Source organism: Rhinatrema bivittatum, chromosome 3 (assembly GCF_901001135.1).
Source record: "Rhinatrema bivittatum chromosome 3, aRhiBiv1.1, whole genome shotgun sequence".
Lineage (NCBI taxonomy): Eukaryota > Metazoa > Chordata > Amphibia > Gymnophiona > Rhinatrematidae > Rhinatrema > Rhinatrema bivittatum.
Genome location: NC_042617.1, coordinates 583,298,378 through 583,318,969, shown reverse-complemented (window position 1 = coordinate 583,318,969; position 20,592 = coordinate 583,298,378). Strand labels below are relative to the sequence as shown.

At 47.3% G+C, this 20,592-nt stretch overlaps 1 protein-coding gene across 1 annotated transcript in view; it reads right to left on the bottom strand.

Annotated features, from left to right (window-relative positions):
• Positions 1–1,440: 1,440 nt before the first annotated feature.
• The window catches only part of RSPH3 (radial spoke head 3), an 83,702-nt gene continuing 64,550 nt past the window's right edge, over positions 1,441–20,592 (bottom strand). Inside the window, exon 9 of the mRNA XM_029596633.1 lies at positions 1,441–1,848. The gene's annotated coding sequence lies outside the window, so the exon portion shown is untranslated. The remainder of the gene's footprint in view (positions 1,849–20,592) is intronic.

Sequence of the window (20,592 nt, the reverse complement as noted above, 5' to 3'; positions counted from 1 at the left end):
CAAGGAAGACCGTAAGGAAGATCGTAAGACCAAGGAAGCAAGATTTAAAGACCTAGAAGAGAAAATGGAGGGGGGAGGGGAACACGATAATCTTGAAACTATTAATATTGCATAAACATCAATAAGGGAGTCTTGCTATGAGGCTGAATGTGGAAGACTCAGGGATAACAAGAGAATATTTACAGAAAGGTTTGCTCATGTATGGAATAATGGTGGTGGTAGAGGCAGTAGCAGTTTCAGAATTCAAGAAAGCATTAAATAAACACAGAGCAATCTTAGCTGGGGGGGGGGATGGGTAAAATTGGAAATTGAATGGGAATTGTGGTATTGCAATAGGAAGGGGAAATGGGCAGACTGCATGGGCCATGCTATCTTTATTTGCCATCATATTCTATATTTTTAAAATGTAGAGTACCCAGTAACAGGCAGCAGCCATGCATGACTCTGGTGTTGGGGATGGGAGGAGGCATGAGAAACACTGTCTTGATTTTGTGCTTGGCTACAGAGGGTAATTTAGGTTAGTAAACTGAAGTGTAGCTAACACAGGGGCCGATGTGATAAGACCCGTGGCAAAACAGGCGCTCCTTATGTGCGCGGGTTTCGATCACCGCACGTGGCTGAAGCTGCTGCTTCCGCAGGACGTAAAAAAAAAAAAAAAATCATGCAAATGACTTGCGCATGGAAATCCACGCACGTACGGAAAAATGCGCATACCTAAGTGTGGAGCTGGGCCTACGTAAGAAGCGGCCACATCCGCGCTCAAAACCCGCGCCAATAATCCACGCACAAAAGCGAGTGAGCGAGCAAACGGGTCTCCCTATTAAGTGAAAGTATTTTTAATATTTCAAATATCTGTGCTGCAGAAAACATGGCAAATATTTTCATGGGTGATAATTCACAACAATTTAGCGGCTCTTCTGGCCGTGTATCTGTCCGCCCAGGGAAGCCCCTACCTCGGACGCCATGAAAAACGCTTTGCTAAGCTGGCCACTCTGAAGCCAAGATAGGAGTTCAGGCAGGCGCTTATCAGGCCGCTCATCTGTTCGTGGCAGAAAAATCTGCACGATCAGGCACCCAGGACGGCGCCTAGCGTACCTTGCCGTTTGAGTGCTCAGCTAGGCGCTTAGTTGCTCGCATATCTGCATTGCCTATGATTAGCTAATCACCTCCTTTGCATGCCGTTAGCATGTATTCGCGCAGGAAAAACCGCGGGTCTGTGAGCGCGTCCGTACGTGCTTTTTTCCCAGGCACAAAACTCTTATTACATTCCTGTATAGGGCTTTGCGCGGGAAGACGCACATACAAACATGTGTACACGCGCCCACAGACCCACGGCAGCTTCGGCGCACCGTATTACATCGGCCCCTTAGAGCTTACGGCTTAACAAAATTACAGAATGAGCAGGTTGTCATTTAAAACAGACAGAATAAGTATAAAAGCCAGGTTTAAAATGTATGTATTTATTTTTTGTTACAGACACATATTTGAAAATATCTTAATTCAGTTCAGTAGGACCTATTTTACTGCATCACAAAGCAGTTTAATTCATTGCAGAAATTTATACAATAATGAGGTAAGAATAGTAGGATTCATTCCTAAACTTGTGAACGTTACAACAGTTCTAAATGCAGTGGTAGCTGCTTTGATACAGGTGATCATTAAGTAAATATAGAACTAATAAAAAAACCTTTTAAAAATAACAATTTTCAATGTATTGACCCTTTTACTGAAAGAATGTTCATTTCAATATATCCTTTTCTGAACGGACACTACATCCAACACCTTGCTGTTAAGCTCTTCTAAGGAGAATAGATGAATAGCTACTTTTTTTTTCCTTTGCTGGATGCCCTGTGAAAACACAACAAAAATCAGGATTACTGCCATAAATTCATCTCTCGGTAATATATTTTTTACCCAATATGATTTACAGCCTCACAGCGCACTGGGGTAAACACTTCTGGTCCCCTCACTTTAAAGCAAGAGGTCCTGTTAAGGGGACCCTCCCTCCCCCAGGTCCCCCTCGTTAAGCTGCTTTATCAGCAACCATTCCCTTGCATCTGTGGATAAGCAGCACCGTGCACCTGCTTCACACTAACAATGGCATTAGGAAAATATTACAGGAATAAAGATAACATGTGTGCCTGCTACTGTAGAGCTCCTGCCTTTGCTTACAGGCTCGGTGGACAGCAGGAGTCTAACAGAACAGATTGTTCTAGGATTGATTGCCGCTGTCAGCGGAAGAAATGTGGACGCTGGATTGCAGCCTGTGAATTTCGTTTTTATGACCGTAATAATTTTGCAGTGTAATTTTCATTGTACCAAACAGTTACGGCGGATCTTCAGCAACATGGCCCATCAGCAAAGGATGGGTGAAAGTCCTGAGGGGCCCGTGTCAATTCTTGTCTCAGGCTCTGTACAGCGATCAGGGCTTTATGTGTCAGGAAGACAGACTTGGGCAATTGATCAAGGCATTTTTATTTTATTTTTTTACTGACACTGTGGCACGTAAAGCCCCACTAAATTTCTAGAGACACTGCCGTTCTAATCTGATGAGAAGGGAGCTTAAAAAGCAATGACTAAATACAGTTCTACTGTGCCACACAACTTCAAAACGAATGGCTTGAGTTCTTGTAAAGCGATGCCAGATGGAGCCATGGGCACCTCACTGTTAGGTTAGTTAGAGGTTAACAGATAGGGCACCATCCATAGCTGTCTGGTATTGGTACTGATGGTTTTTCTGATGTCAGTGAACTGAGGGCTAAGTTAGAGCAGTTTGCCAACACGAGAACCCTCAAGATACTAGTGTACAGGTTCTTATGGAGATGCCTCATCCGTTCTCTTGACAGAAGTCTCTGGGTGAGGAGTTGGGTACTGGTAATGGAAGAACGCAGCCAGTTTTGCATAATCACTCTGTGATGTACTTCTGTTACTGCTGCTAGATATAATTATACTAACCTGCCTACACCATAGAGTATTATGTGATAGGAAAATGGGGAAAAAACCCCAAAGCAATGAAAGAGGGAACACTACCGGAAAATACAGAGTATCTATGTAACAAGATTCATTGAAGGTTTTTGAGCTTGAAATGGGGGGAAACCCTTTTATAAATCAGGTGTTATGTAATTCTCTGTCTCTGTTACATCTTTTCTGAATTGGAAGCTCACATCTGTCGTGAATACCAACCAGTCTGGCGTTGTCAGGGAAACTCCCTTTCTCAGATGGTCCACTTCCCACCACCACTGGAGGTGAGAGCAGACTTCCATCGGCAGGTGGAGCCGAATCGAAAAGTCCTGAGATTGCTGGTTCCAGTGAGACAGCAGGAAGCGCTGAAGAGGACGCATATGCACCCTCGCCCACGGCACCACTTCCAGGGTTGCTGCCATCAAACCAAGCAACTGTAGAAAGGACTACGCTGTTGGGTATATAGTTTTCACCAAGAGACACATCTGTGTCATCAACTTCTGAATACAAGCTTCTGGCAGGAAAACTTTGCCCTGCCTCATGTTGATCCGAACACCCAGATACTCCAACGAATGAGATGGTTGAAGACTGCTTTTGGCTAGGTTTACCACCAAACTGAGCTCCTACAACAGGGAGATCACCTTGCAGGTCACCAGGCGGCTCTCTTCCAGAGACTTGGTCCGAATTAGCCAGTCGTCCAAATACGGGTGTAGTAGGATCTCATCCTTTCTCAACTCTGCCGCCACCACTACCGTGTTTCTCCGATAATAAGACAGGTCTTATATTCTTTTTTATCTCCAAAAAAATGGCTAGGGCTTATTTTCAGGGATGTCTTATTTTCGGGGAAACACGGTACTTGGTATCATATGGCTGACCGGGCCGATTTTATTTCGGCTGCCACATCCCCCGCAATGATACCCGAAACCCACCCCAACCCTTCAAATTTACTTCATTGCACCCCCCCCCCCCCAAGACACCAAAAGTCCCTGGGGGGGGCCCCGAAACCCCGGGGGGAAGACGGGGTGTTGTAAAAACAAAAACAACCCCCCCCCAAATCCACCCCAACCCTTCATTGCTCCTACCATGTGACAGAGGCCGACCAATGGCACCGATAGCCTGTCACATGGAAAGGGCAAAGGGCCATCGGCGCCATTTTGATTACTGGCAGCCGACAGCCCGAGAGCGGGAGATCGCTCCCGGGACTCCCGCTAGACCACCAGGCAATTTCTGCAAGTTTTGGGGGGGTCGGGAGGGGGGGGGTGCAATGAAGTAAAATTGAAGGGTTGGGGTGGATTTGGGGTTTTTTTTGTTTTTGTTTTTACAACCCCCTGCAGGAGAGTGGGGCAACTCAAATTTCCAATTAATTCTCCTCTAAATTCTGAAGCAATCCCCAGTAGGGAAATATATGTCCCCCATCTGCTGGAGATGGAGAATACTGGCAGGCTGATGTCACTGCAGGAGTATATATATCCTGTGACGTCAGTTTGCTCTGTCTCCATCTGCTGGTAAAGGTGCCTAACCACTGGTCCTGAATGCATCTGTCTAGAAGCTAGGAAACTATTGAGTTTATAAACAAAATGTGGGGAAAGTGAATGGAAAATGATTTAAATTTGCAATCAGCAACAGGTAAAATAAGGATTAAACAAAAAAGTAAGCTTTGCTTACTGTAAACGGTGTTTTCCATAGACAGCAGGATGAATTAGCCATGCACAATGAGTGATGTCATCAAGTGGCACGATGCAGAGCTGTCTCTCAAAGTCAGTTGAAGTTTTTGTGTATTGAGCATGCATGGGCATTCCTGTACAACTAGAGGTTCCAGAACTCTCTACAGGTGATACCAAAGTTAGTTGATTCAGTTCGAGTCGTTGCTGTCCAGGGATGGGGGCGGATTTTGCATGGTTAGTTCATCCTGCTATCTACAGAAAACACCATTTCTGGTAAGCAAATCTTGCTTTTTTCTGTCGATAAGCAGGCTGAATTTGCCATGCTCAATGGGGAGTCCCAAGCTGTGGGTTGCAATGAAAGTATAAAGACTTTTCTTCGCTTAATTTCTATTTTTTTTTTTTTTTTTTTGCAACCCAGACCCTTTCGTGGACAGCATGCTAAGATGTAGTGGTGCAATTAAGGACTGCTGCGCCTACTGAACTGTCAACTGTGGCTGCTTTATGTAGGGAGTAATGCGAGATGAAGGTGTGAATAGATGTGTGCAATTGTGTGCAATTGATGCCACTGTGGCATGAACTTGATGTGCCCTCACTGGGTTTGGGAGATGGAGGGAATGTGCAACATAGCAGTGCTTGATGCAGGCCATGATCCAGTTAAAGAGTGTGGGGCAGATTTTAATACCTACACGTGGGCGTAGATTTGTGCGCGCAACCCAGCGCACACAAATCTACACCCGATTTTATAACATGAACGCGCAGCTGCGCGCATGTTATAAAATCCGGGGTCAGTGTGCGCAAGGGGGTGCACACTTGTGCACCTTGCGCACGCCGAGCCTTAGGGGAGCCCAGATGGCTTTCCCTGTTCCCTCCAAGGCCGCTCCAAAATCGGAGCGGCCTCGGAGGGAACTTTCCTTCCGCCCCCCAGCCCTACCTAAACCCTCCCTAACCTTTGTTTTGCAAGTTGCGCCTGCATCCGGGCAGGCGTAGGTTGCGCATGCCGGCCAAGTGCTGGCGAACAATCCCCCGGCCTAGAGGCCCTATGGAGGCCTCTGCACATGCCCTTGCCCCTTTAATCAAGCCCTGGGACATACGCTCGTCCCGGGGGTGCGCGCATCGCCAGGCCTATGCAAAATAGGCTCGGCGTGTGTAGGGCTTTTAAAATCTGCCCCTGTATGTTTTGTCACTGGGATACCTAGTCTGTTCAGTTTGTAGGAAATGAATAACTGAAATCCTTTTCTATGGCTGTGAGTTCACCTTTTACAGTAAGCTAGAGCTCAATTGCAATTGAACATGTGAAGTAGTTTTTCTCATAGGACAAGCAGGATGGTGGTCCTCACATATGGGTGACATCACAGGATGGAGCCCAATCACGGAACACTTTAGTCAAAGTTTCCAGAACTTTGACTGGCCCCTACTGGGCATGCCCACATGGCACTAACCCTGCAGCCAGCAGGGGTCCCCCTTCAGTCTTCTTTTTTCCGCGCAGCAGTAGCCTCGCAGTTAAGGAGCTCTGCAGAGATTCCTGACAGGAATTTTCCTCATGAAATTACTAAAAGTTCATTTGCCCCACAGGGGTCCCTCCTTTAACTTTTTCAAACCGTGGTACTCCGGTAAGTTTTTTACCCATTCTCCGTTGATTACCATTGAGTTTGGCCCTTGCGGCCTACTGGCTGTCGACCGTACCGCGGCTCAATTTTTTCCAAGGCCATGGCATTGTGGTTCCATCGGTGCCCGGACTGTAATTGCACCATGTCCATCACAGACCCCATAAAGTCTGTGTAATGTGTCTTGGACGAGAGCACGTCTTGACCTGCACTAAATGTGCCCTAATGACACCAAAAGGTCGCAAGGCCAGAATGAAGAAGATGGAATTTCTCTTCCATGCTCAAACCCCGACTCCGTCCATTGCATCGATGTCATCAGAACCGGCACAGTCAACTTCGCGCCAGTATCGACCACTGGCCAGTGACAGTCCGGCATTGATGACATCTCGGCCTTCGACACCCTCTACTCCCCCTCAGGACCGAGGGGATCACAGGGACAAACATCGCCATCAACATCGAAAGTCTTCGAACTCGCCATCGTCCAAGCCGCCGTCGAAGAAACCCCGTCCAGAAAAGGCACTGACCTTTTCGGCGACCGGGTCACCGAAGCAACCCTCACCCGACAGGGTATAGGGAGCTGCGACTCCGCCTTTAATGGTGGTCCCTCCGGCTATGCCTCTGCCTCCTTCTTCTGTTCCGGAGCCGGGGCTGCTTGCTCCAGGTCTCTGAGAAGAACTGAAGCGGATGGTTCAGGAGGCCATCGACAAGGCAATGCAACGACTACAGGTTCCTCCGACACCGGTACCGATTGTGGAACTGACCACCGACCCGATTCCGGCAGCGTTGGCTCACTGCTCTCCTGGATGGAAGCGCTCATTGCCGCTTTTCCACCGATGGACCCTGGGTCACCGATGGCTCCAGTGCCCTCCCCGCTTACTCTGTTATCGGGAGGAAAAACACCGTTTCACATCCCTCCATTGGGAGTTCTACCTCAGCCATCGATGCCAATACGTCCATCGCTACCGGTCCAACCATCAGTGCCAATACGCCCGTTGGCGCCACTGAGCCATCCATTGATGCCCTCGATGCCTGCGCCGGTGCCTTCGATGCCTTCATCGGTGCCTCCAATTATTCCTTCAATTCCTTTGGAGCCTAGACCAGGACCCTCGGGTATCCCACCACCCCGTCCTCCTCTAGTTCCTAGAGGGGTAGGTGCTGATCCCTATGATACCTGGACTGATGATTCCTCCCCAGACACCGATGATTTGCCTTCACCACCTTCTCCCACTGAAAGTAGAAAGCGTTCTCCTCCAGAGGACCTTTCCTTTATAAATTTTGTGAAGGAAATGTCTGAATTGGTTCCCTTCTAATTACAGACTGAACAGGATGATAGACATCAGATGATGGAGTTGCTCAATTCCTGGATGTTCTCAAGGAAATAACCTCCATCCCTGTCCACCAGGTTCTTCTGGATCTCCTCAAGAAGAACTGGGAACATCCTGGCTCCATTGCTCCAGTCCACAGAAAAGCTGACACTATCTATTTGGTGCAGTCAGCTCTGGGTTTTCAGAAACCTCAATTGGATCACCAATTTGTAGTGGTAGAATCTGCACAGAAAAGAGCAAAGAGATCAAAGCCTCACACTTCTTTTCCCCCTGGCAAGGAACAGAAGTTTCTAGATGCCATTGGTCGCCATGTCTTCCAAGGATCAATGCTCATTTCCCGAATTGCCGCTTATCAGCTCTATATGACCCAATCTAATAGGGTCATTTTCAAGCAGATACAAGATTTCACAGACTCTAAGAATTAATTCTTCCACCCGAAGAAGTCCTACCCTCCACCAACTAGATCCCATTCCACAAGACCTTTTCAAAAAGCCCAGTCTCGTCAGACACGGAAACAGAAACCGCAAGCAGCTCCTCAACCAGGTCCTGCTTCAGGTTTTTGACTTCTACCTAGAGAGCACCAGCCAGCTTCCATTGCCTCACATACCAGTGGGAGGTCGACTGTGCCACTTCAACAACATATGGCACTCAATCACCTCAGACCAATGGGTACTGGCGATAATTGCTCAGGGTTACCATCTGAACTTTCTCTCCGGGCCACCGGACTCCCCACCTCTACTGACATGGAGAACATCCGATCACTCCACCCTCCTGGATCAGGAGGTCTCCCTCCTTCTCCAGTCCAAGGCAATAGAACCCGTACCCTACTCTCAGCACGGCCTAGGATTCTATTCCTGGTACTTTCTAATCCCCAAAAAATCGGGAGGCATTCGTCCTATTCTGGACCTACGGGCCCTCAACAAGTACCTGCAGCGAGAGGAATTCAAGATGGTAACCTTAGGCTCGCTTCTTCCTCTTCTACAATGAGGAGACTGGCTCTGCTCTCTGGACCTCCAGGATGCATACACTCATATTGCGATATCTCCATCTCATCGCAAATACCTGAGGTTTCTAGTTGGCCCCAAGCACTATCAGTACCGAATGCTTCCATTCGGCCTCACGTCTGCACCACGAGTCTTCACAAAATGCCTCTTAGTAGTTGCAGCCTTCATCAGGACTCAAGGTGTCCACATCTACCCCTAACTAGACGATTGGTTAATCAGGGATCCCACTCAGTAAACTGCTCTGTCGTCCCTCAATCTAACCTTACACACTAATTTCATTAGGATTTCTCATCAACTACGACAAATCCTACTTAGTCCCATCTCAAACCTTGTCATTCATTGGGGCAGACTTGGACACCTTGCAGGCAAAGGCTTTTCTGCCTCGACAGCGAGCTCTCACTCTTGTGTCTCTTGCACACCAGCTACAGTCTCAGCACTCCGCGTCTGCACGCCACTTTCTCATCCTCCTGGGACACATGGCATCCTCAGTACATGTCAGACCAATGGCCCGTTTGGCCATGAGAGTCATGCAGTGGACTCTAAGGTCACAGTGGACTCAAAGCATTCAGCCCTTGTCCATGTAACTGACTCACTCCGTCAGTCTCTTGCCTGGTGGAAAAATCAGATCAATCTCCTCCAAGGTGCACTCTCACTGAAGTGGTTGCTAGCCCAGTTAGAGAAAGATGGTATAGGTAAGAAAGCATGTGAATGGGTTTGCAGGTGAACAAGTCTGGTGAATGCTGCAGGTACTAATTTGAGTAGCAATGCCATTTGAATGTGTAAGTCTGGCAAGTGGATGGTTTTCTTGCCGATAGAAGGATGATTATTATTATTTTTTTATATACTGACATTCAATCTGAGATATCACATTGGTTTACATTCAGGTACTGTAGGTATTTCCCTATCCCCAGAGGGCTTACAATCTAAGTTTTGTACCTGATGCAATGGAGAGTAAAGTGACTTGCCCAAGGTCACAAGGAATGACAGCGGGACTTGAACCCTGGTCTCCTAGTTCGTAACCCACTGCTCTAGCCACTAGGCTATTCCTCCTCCTCCAGTGCACTAAGGTCGCACAATCAACATCCATGTGGTGAGATTTAGATTTGCGTGTATCTCATGGAGAAGGCATCCCTCCTCCTGTGTTAATAGATCTCGGTTGGTTCTGAGGTGTTGTGGAGGGGAGGTTGAATACAGTATGAGATATGCATACCATAGCTACCTTGGCCAAGCAAAGGCTATTAGAATCATCTTGGCATGATCTTGTATGCATTTTTGCACTGTTTTGGGGATTAGCAGTAGCAGAGGAAATGCATAGACTAGGCCTTTTCTCCAGGATATCAGGAATGCTTCCAGCACCTCTCAGTGGGGGCTGGGTCGAATTGAGCAGAAACGGTGAACTTTCCTGTCGTTCACTGTGATGAACAGGTCTATCCAGGGTTGGCCCCCATTGGTAGAACAAATCATCAGCTATTGTCTGCACCAGAGACCATTCATGTGGGCAAAATATTCTGCTGAGGTGGTCCACCTCAATGTTCACAATGCCTAGTAAGTACGTGGCTTGTAGAGTTATATTGGTATGAATTGCCTCTTCACACAGGGTCCATGATCCCGTGCCACCTTGTTTGTTGACATAGAACATGGATACTTGGTTGTCCTTGTGGATCATCAAAGCCATTCCCTTAAGGTGTTCAAAAGCCTTGAGAGCATTTCACATGGCTCTGTAGATTGATGGAGTATGATTATTCGTCACGATTCCAAAGGCCTTGTGTTTTGTACAATGTGGAAGCATCCGTCATTAAGATCAGTTGGTGTGGAACTTAATGTAAAGGGGAGCCTTCTTGCAGAAGTCATCCAGTAGTTTGTGGTTTTTACCTGGCAGCATATTGGAATACAGTCTTGCTTTTTAGCTTTTTTCATTGCTGATTCAACTACTTCCGAGCTGTATGGAAGTTGTCCCATTCCATATCCAGGGGATTTTTTAAATCTAAATTTTAAACCCACTTTTCTAGCCATTATGTAAGATTCATTCATTCATTTATTTAACTCTTTTATATACCGACATTCATGAAAAGTATCATATCACATCGGTTTACAGGGAACTGGGGTATTATAACAATTAATGGTAACGAGAAGAGAGAAATTACAATAAACAAGGAGTTATGGTAACTTGGGAAAAACTGAGAAAAGATGACAGCAGATGTTCAAATAATTATAAGTTTAACAAGTAAAAAACTGTAACGCTCCAGGTAGAGAACAGAATCTATATAAATAAAAATGTTAAATAGTTTGTACATCGTCGCTAATCTCGCCAACCGCTTAACCGAATGCGTTCAAATTTGCACACAACATTCACTTCCCATATGGGAAGGATCTTATACACTTACATTACATATAGGTCACACCTGTGACAGGTAATACAAGTTTTAAAATTGCTTACACAAAACAACGACATCTGGTGGCCGTCGGCGCAAGCGCAACCTCTTACACCTTTCACACACACTCACACACCACACCCCACCCCCACACAGGGCTATTGTCTTTCATTCACACACCCTCATAACACACAGAAATCCACACTCATCACACCACACACCCCCACCCACACGCCTGCCAATGTCACTTACTTCACCCACTCTCCCAAAACACACCAAAACACGAATTCCTGGCTGCTACATTGGGAAGCCACGCATTTCACATACCCTCCGATTTTAAATTAAAGTACCCTCTTCCACCCACCCACGCACTGCACTCCGATCACACACTATACCTGAAACAAGTCCGTGCTTCTCCGCCGGCACCACAGGAACGGTCCGGGACACATCGCATTCAGTAGGGCCGTCGGATGCCAGCAACTAAAATGGCGCCGGCGAACCTTGCACTTACTATGCTATACGGAGACAACAATGACGTCGGTACACCATGTGACATAGTAAGGGCAACAGCCCGTCGGCGCCATATCCTCAGCAGACATTTGCCCTTACTAGGTCAGGAATCATGACGCACCACTTTCACCGGTGAAGTTTTGTGACATGGCAGCCTGTGGAACAAACCCTAGCACACACCCTCGCCACCGGCTGGCAGTTTACACATGTAGCCGGGGAGGAGCACAGTGGGGGACCGTTCTTATTTTCCGCCGCGCGTTTTTCACGGGGGGGCACTCATTCTACAATCTCCCGAGAGGGAGGCTGTAGCGTGGGTTGCTCTATTTCGCCGGGTTGGGGGGGGGGGGGGCCAGGAAGGTGTACTTGCATATTTAAACTATTCTTTGCTGTTCATTTGGGGTAAAAAAAACAAAAAACACACAAACTATAACCTTTACTGATCTCTGAAAGCTAGCGGATTAGCCCTCCAAAAGAAACTTCTCTACAGACACATTACTTGGTGGATTAGTCACTCCCCTATTTTTATCCCTAAGGATCACAACCTCCCACTGACTGACCACGTTTATACACACCAATTCATTTCTTATCTATCAGCGTCGTAACTGCTTTTTAAGGTCTGAATCCTCTTACCTAAGAAGGCATTAATTTTTGCCCTGTGCATTTCTCTTACTCTTCGGACATTACAGTCCCATTTCCCTTGATCCTTTTACACACCATTCATACATCTCTTGCAATTCACCAAATTGATGCCTCGCAGAAAATCTAACTTACGTCGGTGTACTCGCGCTGCGCTAGCGGCACAACGCCTTAGAACTAGGCGCTCGGAGGGGGAACGGGCAGCAAAAAAACAGCACAACAAGGAAAGAATAGCTGTAGGAAGACAGCAGGAAGCGGCCGAGCAACGTGCATCCAGACTGCTAGAGGCACACTTGCGATCACGGCAAGCACGTTCCGCTGCTCACAATCTCCTTCGTTCACAACACCATGCCCATGAAATGCTGACAGTGGCTGAAATCCCTCTAACACCGACAGCACCTCAACGTCAGCCATGGATCCCACATCAACTGGCCAAACATTATAATCGACTTGCTTTCCGATACAACCTACATCAGGATTATACTTTCATACGGCATGTTCTCATTGGCTCTATGACACACGTGTGTCCATACTGCAAGGCTATGAAATTTCTGGGAGAAACAAAGGGGATGTGTTGCTATCAAAAATTTAAGGACCAATATCATAGAAGCTACAACCTTGACAGGACCTTTCAAAGGTGAAGATGTACTCCTTCCTCGCATCCCTATCATTCCAACAGATATGCCATTTCAATTTAAAAGATTGCAATTCCCAATTAGATTGGCATTTGCAATAACCATCAACAAAGCTCAAGGACAATCTTTACACCTCTGCGGTTTACATCTACAAACCGATTGCTTCTCACATGGACAATTGTATATTGCATGTTCACGAGTAGGCAAACCTGACAATTTGTATATCTGCACTAACGATGGAATAATAAAAAATGTCGTATACCCACAAGCATTGCAAAATTAAACATATTACAGATATCCCCTGGCTCTGTTCTGTTTTTTCAGCTTAACCAAGTTCAGCCACAGCAACGCGTGGCAGGGTACAGCTAGTATAGAATAGAAATCTAACTAAGTACATTAGAGCTTATGTAGCGAGAGGAAGGGTGTCCACGGAGCGAAGATGTGACAGTACTGGAGGAGGATTTAAACAAGGGTCGGAATGAGACTTTCCAGTCCCTGGGACTTGGGGGGGGGGGGGGGGGGGCGGATGAGGGAGGGGAATATGAGGACGCATATAAGATTATGAGAAGGCTTGATGGAACAGCCAGGTCTTGAGTTTTTTTCCTGAAGGTCAACAGGCAGGATTCCTGTCTGAGGTCAGGAGGCATGGTATTCCAGATGGAAGGCCCCGCGATGGAGAAGGCGCGTTCCCTGGTGGATATTCGAAGGGTGGATTTTGTCAAAGGGGCGTGTAGGGTTCCTTTATAGGCATCTCGAATAGGTCATGGACCCTTATGCTGTGGTAGGGTTTGCTCAACCTACAGGGAAGGCCCCGCAGGTCCTCACTGGCAGCTGGTGGATCTACACTGGGAAGGGATGGATCAGGAGCTTCACCTATATCAACCCCTTACCCCTCAGGTTGAGCCCTTGGGTTCCAGGGGCCAGCAGGTCTTAGAGGAGAGTCTCTATGGCGCAGGATTAACTGTAGGTCCAGTATCAGGCTAGGGTTAGAGGCATGTGACAAACTAGGAGGTTCAGTGTCCAAGCAAGGGTCAGTGGCAGGCGGCAGGCAAGAATGGTCAGTATCCGGGCAAGAGTCAGAGGTAGGCTGCGGGTAAAAGTGGTCAAGTTCAGGCTAAGGTCAGATCCAAAAGCCAGTCCAAGAACAGGCAGAGGAGACAAGAAGGGCTGAAACGGAAGGGCAGAAAGGAGGCAAGACTGGATAAAAGACAAGACAGGCTGGGCTGGAGAGATGAGGCAGGTACACGATCAGGATCGTAGGAGATGCAGCAACTAACACTACACCCAGCTGTAGCCGATCCATTGCTGAGGCAAAGAGGAAGCAGCAGAGAAACTCTTATATAGGGCTCTGGAAGTGATGTCATCAAGGAGACACCACAGCCTATTCCCTTCACAGTACCTTTAAAGCTGGTGATGTCGGCCATGCACATGTGTAAGAGTGCGCGCAGGAGGCAGTGTCCGTGGCGGCAGCATGCTGTGTGGTTGGAGTTTGGCAGTGTCCGTCTTTGGAGAGAGGCCCACTTGATCAGTGGCATAGGGGTGAGTGCGATGGCATGCAGGGGCATCCCACAAGCCCCCGCATGCCTCTGGAATTTGTTGCCAGAGGATGTGGTTAGTGCAGTTAGTGTAGCTGTGTTTAAAAAAGGATAGGATAAGTTCTTGGAGGAGAAGTCCATTACCTGCTATTAATTAAGTTGACTTAGAAAATAGCCACTGCTATTACTAGCAACAGTAACATGGGATAGACTTAGTTTTTGGGTACTTGCCAGGTTCTTATGGCCTGGATTGGCCACTGTTGGAGACAGGATGCTGGGCTTGATGGACCCTTGGTCTGACCCAGCATGGCATATTCTTATGTTCTTAAGCTGCCAAATGTAACATATTTATCGGTCCTGAGAAAGGGGTTTCACATTTCTTTAATAGTACCCTATCGAGCACATTGTGAGGTGGTAGAGTCGAAGGTTCTGCTGGGATTTCTAAAATTTTTAGTAGCCCCATGACCTCTGCTTGTAGGTCTGTCTCTTTTCTCACTAAACTTGAAGCCTGATCAAATTTTAGTCCCTGAAGAGGATGCTCCTCCACTATCACTGAGACAAAGATCACAACAAGCAGTCGAATAGATTACAGTGATGGTGAGAAATTTTTTCTCTAATCTTTTTCCTCAACTACCATCTCCATCTTTTCCGCTGGTGTATCCAATTCTCCCACCAGTAGATACGATAATGCTGGAGGCACCATCAGTTCCACTTACTTCCTCTTCTTCTTCTGCGCCAGCCTCGACTTTACCAAAAAGAGTTATCTCCTCCTCCCACTCAGTTCATAGAATGTTCACTACTTTGCTCACCACTGGCACACCTTCCGTTCACCAGGGACGTCCCCAGGCAGTTCCATGGGATTACCATCTGATCCCCCTGAAGAGCACACATCACCCCCGAAGGAGCTAACTCCAGGTTCTTCCCTCAAATCACCTGGGTATAAACATGTCAACTCTGCAACACACCTGATCCACGCTGGCTCCGAGCGACAGCAGATATAAACCTAAGCCTCCTAGGCCACAGTGCAGAAAGTTGCGACCTGTTCCCTATAACTGGCACTCCACCGCACTTCTTGCTGACATTTTTACTTGCAGACTCGCAGAAGGGCAGTCATTGTGCATTTTTAACTTGATTATTTGCATTTAGCCATGAGCCGCTGAGATCAGAGGCGCATTCAAAACCAGTTAAGTAACAGGCAACATACTGTATCTATGTTTGAAACGTATTCTGTGAGGTTTCTCTCATATCAGCATTCACTTCCAATGTTTCTAATCTGTAAATGACGTGGAAGAAAATGAGTAGCCGGAAAGCGGTTTTATCTACTGATAACACTAGACTACAACAGTAGGTGAAAATGTGTTGTGTTACACGAGGAAAAGAGATGGGAAAAATTAAGTCTGCCACAGCTAAATTTAATTGCACAAACATAATTCACTATAGACTTAGACCAACCTTAAGCAGAAACAATAAATCGGACTTAGCAGAAAGACTTTTCATAGCTGTCCTGGAGAATTACCTTCATTTTAGAATTAAACTACTTAAGGGGCTGTGGTGACCCAGCTAATAACAAAAGCTGGCTATGGTACTTGAGAGCTTTTTCTAATTTTGTCAGATAGTGTGAGAAAGATTAAGAGACAGAGGTCGATATGTGAAGGAGGTCTCATCTGTGGTCTCTCCTGTCTTGCTACAGGAATAGTTACCGATTAGGTTATCAAGGAGAGAGAAGAAAAACTCCATAGGGACAAAGAGTCTCTTCCTACCTGTCTCAAAGGAGAGAGCAGCCATCTTAGATATTCTAGCTCACACTGGGCCGGAGTTTCAAAAGGTTACACGCGCCGAGCCTATTTTCAAAAGGCCCAGCGGCGCATGTAAAGCCCCGGGACGCATGTAAGTCCCGGGGCTTTACAAAAGGGGCAGGGCGGGGGCATGGCCAGAGGCCTCTGCACGGCCGCTGGGCCGGGGATCGCACGCCGGCAGTTGGCCGGCGCGTGCAACTTACTTCAGCCCCCAGGACTGAACTAAATTTTGAAATAAAAAAAAGAAATCATCAAAGGTAGGGGGGAGGTAGGGGAAGGGAAGGTGGGGTGGAGGGGTGGGGTAAGGAAGTGGTCCTCCCCTTGGTAAATTGTGTCAGATATTTGGGTTTTGCTGAATAGCAGCTGCTGTAAAGAGTTTGATGGATATCCTAGGCAAATGCTTATTCAGCAGGGAGGATAATTTTCAAACACCTGTGCATGGCAGCAAAATCGCAGAGTGGGGCAGATTAAAAAAAAAAATACGCGAGCGCGTACTTTTGTTCGCGCACCCGGCGCAAACAAGAGTACGCCGGATTTTAATGGATACGCGCATAGGGGTAGATTTTCAAACGAGCGCGAACAGCCTACTTTTGTTTGCGCTCCAGGCGCAAACAAAAGTACGCTGGATTTTAGTAGATACGCGCATAGTCGCGCGTATCGGCTAAAATCCTGGATCGGCGCGCGCAAGGCTATCGATTTCGTATAGCCTGCGCGCGCCGAGCCGCGCAGCCTACCCCCGTTCCCTCCTAGGCCGCTCCGAAATCGGAGCGGCCTAGAAGGGAACTTTCCTTTGCCCTCCCCTCACCTTCCCCTCCCTTCCCCTACCTAACCCACCCGCCCGGCCCTGTCTAAAACCCCGATCCTACCTTTGTCGGGGGATTTACGCCTCCCAGAGGGAGGCGTAAATCCCCGCGCGCGAGCGGGACCCCTGCGCGCCGGGCCGCGACCTGGGGGCGGGTACGGAGGGCGAGGCCACGCCCCCGGACCGCCCCGGGGCGTAGCCACGCCCCCGTACCCCGCCCCCAAAACGCTGCCGGCACGCCCCCGAAACGCCGCGCAAATCCGGCCCCGCCCCCCGACACGCCTCCCGACAACGCCCACTCCGAAAACCCCGGGACTTACGCGAGTCCCGGGGTTGTGCGCGCGCCGGTGAGCCTATGTAAAATAGGCTCACCGGCGCGCAGGGCCCTGCTCGCGTAAATCCGCCCGGTTTTGGGCGGATTTAGGCGAGCAGGGCTCTGAAAATCTACCCCATATCTTTTAAAATCCGGGGTCGGCGCACGCAAGGGGGTGAACATTTGTGCACCTTGCGCGCGCCAAGCCCTGCGTGCGCTGCCCGTTCCCTCCGAGGCCTCTCCGAGGGAACTTTCCTTCCGCCTCCCCCCATCTTCCCCTCCCTTCCCCTACCTAACCCACCCCCCAGTCCTATCTAAACCCCCCCCTACCTTTATTATAAAAGTTACGCCTGCCTAACTCGCACTCGCCGGCCGGCTGCCGGCGCACAATTCCCTGGCCCAGTACCAGTTTCGGAGGCCTCGGCCACGCCCCCGGGTCGTAACCACGCCCCGAATGACGCGCCTCTGTGACACGCCCCCCGGGACTTACGCACATCCCGGGGTTTATGCGCGCCGCCGAGCCTATTCAACATAGGCTCGGCGCATGCAGGGGGAGCTTGGGGCAGGTTTTCGGGGGGTACGCGCGTGCCCCTTTGAAAATCTGCCCCTGCATGTGGCTGCATGAAGTTTTACCATAGTATTTTAAAACGTGTGCATATCGCATGATACGCATGTGATAAAATATGCATTTACCCCACAAAATTTGCACATATGTAGGCCAACATGCAAATACATGCGATGCATTGAAATAACATATTTTAATGCATTGAATGTGCATACTCTACCCATTTATTTAAATAAATATCCGTGTACATATTTTACGTACAAAAATAAAGTCGGATTTACTCGCATAAGTCAGTGTATTTTAAAACATAGGCACGTGAATGAAATTACCAGTTTAACCAATTAGACCATCAGCTGGCCTAGTCCTTCTCCAGCTCATCAAGACCCTTCTGGTTCTTCAGCCTGACACCCCCCAGTTCACCCAGACCTTTCATTAAGTCAGTACTACAAAATAAACATGTGTAATATCACTTATGCCAGATAATTAGCAGATGTAAAAATACGCGAGTAAAATGGCAACTGTACGCACGTGTTTTTAAAAATATAAACAGGTGAATTTTAAAAGGAGATAAGCACGTAAATGTAACATACTATTGTAGCAATTTTAAAAAAATATTTACCTACATAAAGTGCACTTACATGGGTAAATTCTATGCACAATTCAATGGCTTATACTGTTAACAATTTTCAAAAGCTCACTTACATGGGTAAAGTGCATTTACATGCATAAAACCCAGTTTTATGTGTATAAATGCATTTGAAAATCAGGCCTTTAGTGTGTAACTATTTGCCCTACACAGGAAAACCTCTAGACCACTCCTTCTTTACGCACGTATATATATATATGCATGAAAGTAAAAATACATGTATATTTTGGACTTTTATAAAAAATGGAATACCGTGAGTAGAGGCTTACGTGCGTATATGTTAATTGCTATGCGCATAAGGTTTTCAAAATTCACCTTACTGTGTGTAAAAAGAAATTTGGGGTGCACAGGCAGTGGAGCTACCACACAGATGCTTTGTTAAAACCCTCTGCTTTGTCTCTGAACTGGCAAATCAAGGCTTAATCATCCACTTACTTGCACAGCTTTTATTCACCACCTGGGACCCTTCCCTGCCCCTCCTCTCCCAGAATATATTTACTCCAGCTTCCTTTTCCCAGCACAGTTCCTACTATCTTTGATGGAAGAAATCTGATAAGTCTATTATTTTTTCAGCCCATGACAAGTCATGTGTCTGTCGTAACTCGAGTGGTAGCAGCTTGGAAACAGCCAGAGGAAAAAGGAGGCAGTCTCTGGCTGTTCCTTAATGCGTTTATTTACAGTTAAAACAAGTGCAGTGCAAAACAAAACAGACAACTTAGGCAGCTCACCTTGAGGTTCAGGAATCTCACAAAAACTTGGTATAACACATAGCAGATCTTAGCATATTTCTGGTTCCTACCTGTTCCCTGGGGCCTCTCTAACCCTTCTGGGCCCTGCCAACTTATGTTAGTCCGAAGGGATCCTCCCTGGGCCAAGAATCCCTTGTAGGGCTACTCCTTAAGGAAGACCCGGCTAGACTCTGTGGCTAGTCCCCTAAGGTAGTATCCCTCACAGGGGCCATGTCAATGTGCCTTCTTTCATTTTAGTCTCTCATATTTCATTGATACTGAACATGAAAACAGGGCTGCCAACCAGATGCTATTTGGCCGGCCCTGTAATTATATTGAAGGTAGTTTTGCTGCTGATAGTGGGGCTAGCCTACTAATACTTATGGAGAAATTACGCCTTACCTAATAATTTCCTTTCCTTGAAATAGTCAGAATAATCTAGATGGATGGTTATTCACTCCAACCAGCAGATAGAGACAGAGAACAACAAACTTGCTGATGTCACTTAAATATGCATTTGTACTGACCTCAGCCTGCCAGTATTATTTGTAACAAGCTAACTGTGGACAACATAAATCTAATTCTACACAGCCAATTGTTCACATAAGGAGTAACTAGAATACCTTCCTTCCTCAGATCTGCTGCCACTTCCACCATCACCTTTGAAAAGGTCCTTGGAGCAGTAGCTAGACTGAAAGGAAGAGCCTGAAATTGATAATGCTCGCCCAGCACCACAAAATGTAGGAATCACTGGTGTTTCTCTCATATGGTAATATGAAGGCATGCTTCTGTCAGGTCCAGGAAAGTCAGAAATTCCCCTTGCCTCACCGCTAAAATTACCAACTTCAAAGTTTCCACCTGGAAAAGAGACGCTCACAAGAACTTGTTGACGTGCTTTGGGTCCACAAAGGGATGGAAGGAACCATCCTTCTTGGGTACCAGAAAGTAAATGGAATAATGTCCCAGACCCCACTAAGGCTTTGGGACCAGTACCACTGTCTTCAAGGCGAGAAGATGGTCAAGCATTACTCTAATGGTGCCTTGATTCACAGCGGAGTGACAAAGGGAAAGCATAAAAGCGACAGCAACTGGCCAAAGAAATTCCAGGGTGCAGCTGTCTTGAACGTCTTCCCGTATCTAATGATCAAAAGTGATTTGGGCCCAGGTCCGATAAAATTTTGACAGGCAACTGACTATCTACGATTAGAGACTGAACCCACAAACTTTCATTGAGAGGACGAGAGGCACTTGTTCCCAAGGAATCATCTTTACCCCCTTTCTTGGTCGAACTAAAGGATAGATATCTATTAAAGAGTTGAGACCTTTGAGAACCGGACAACAGTCCTTGCTTAAAGCGCCTAGAATCCGAAAACTGCATCAGGCTGAAATAGACTGAGAACCCCTGGGTTTGTCTTCTGGAAGTCTGGGTACTTTGGATTCACCCCAGGCCTTCACTAACTTTTCAAGTTCCTTTCCAAACAGCAGCTGACCTTAAA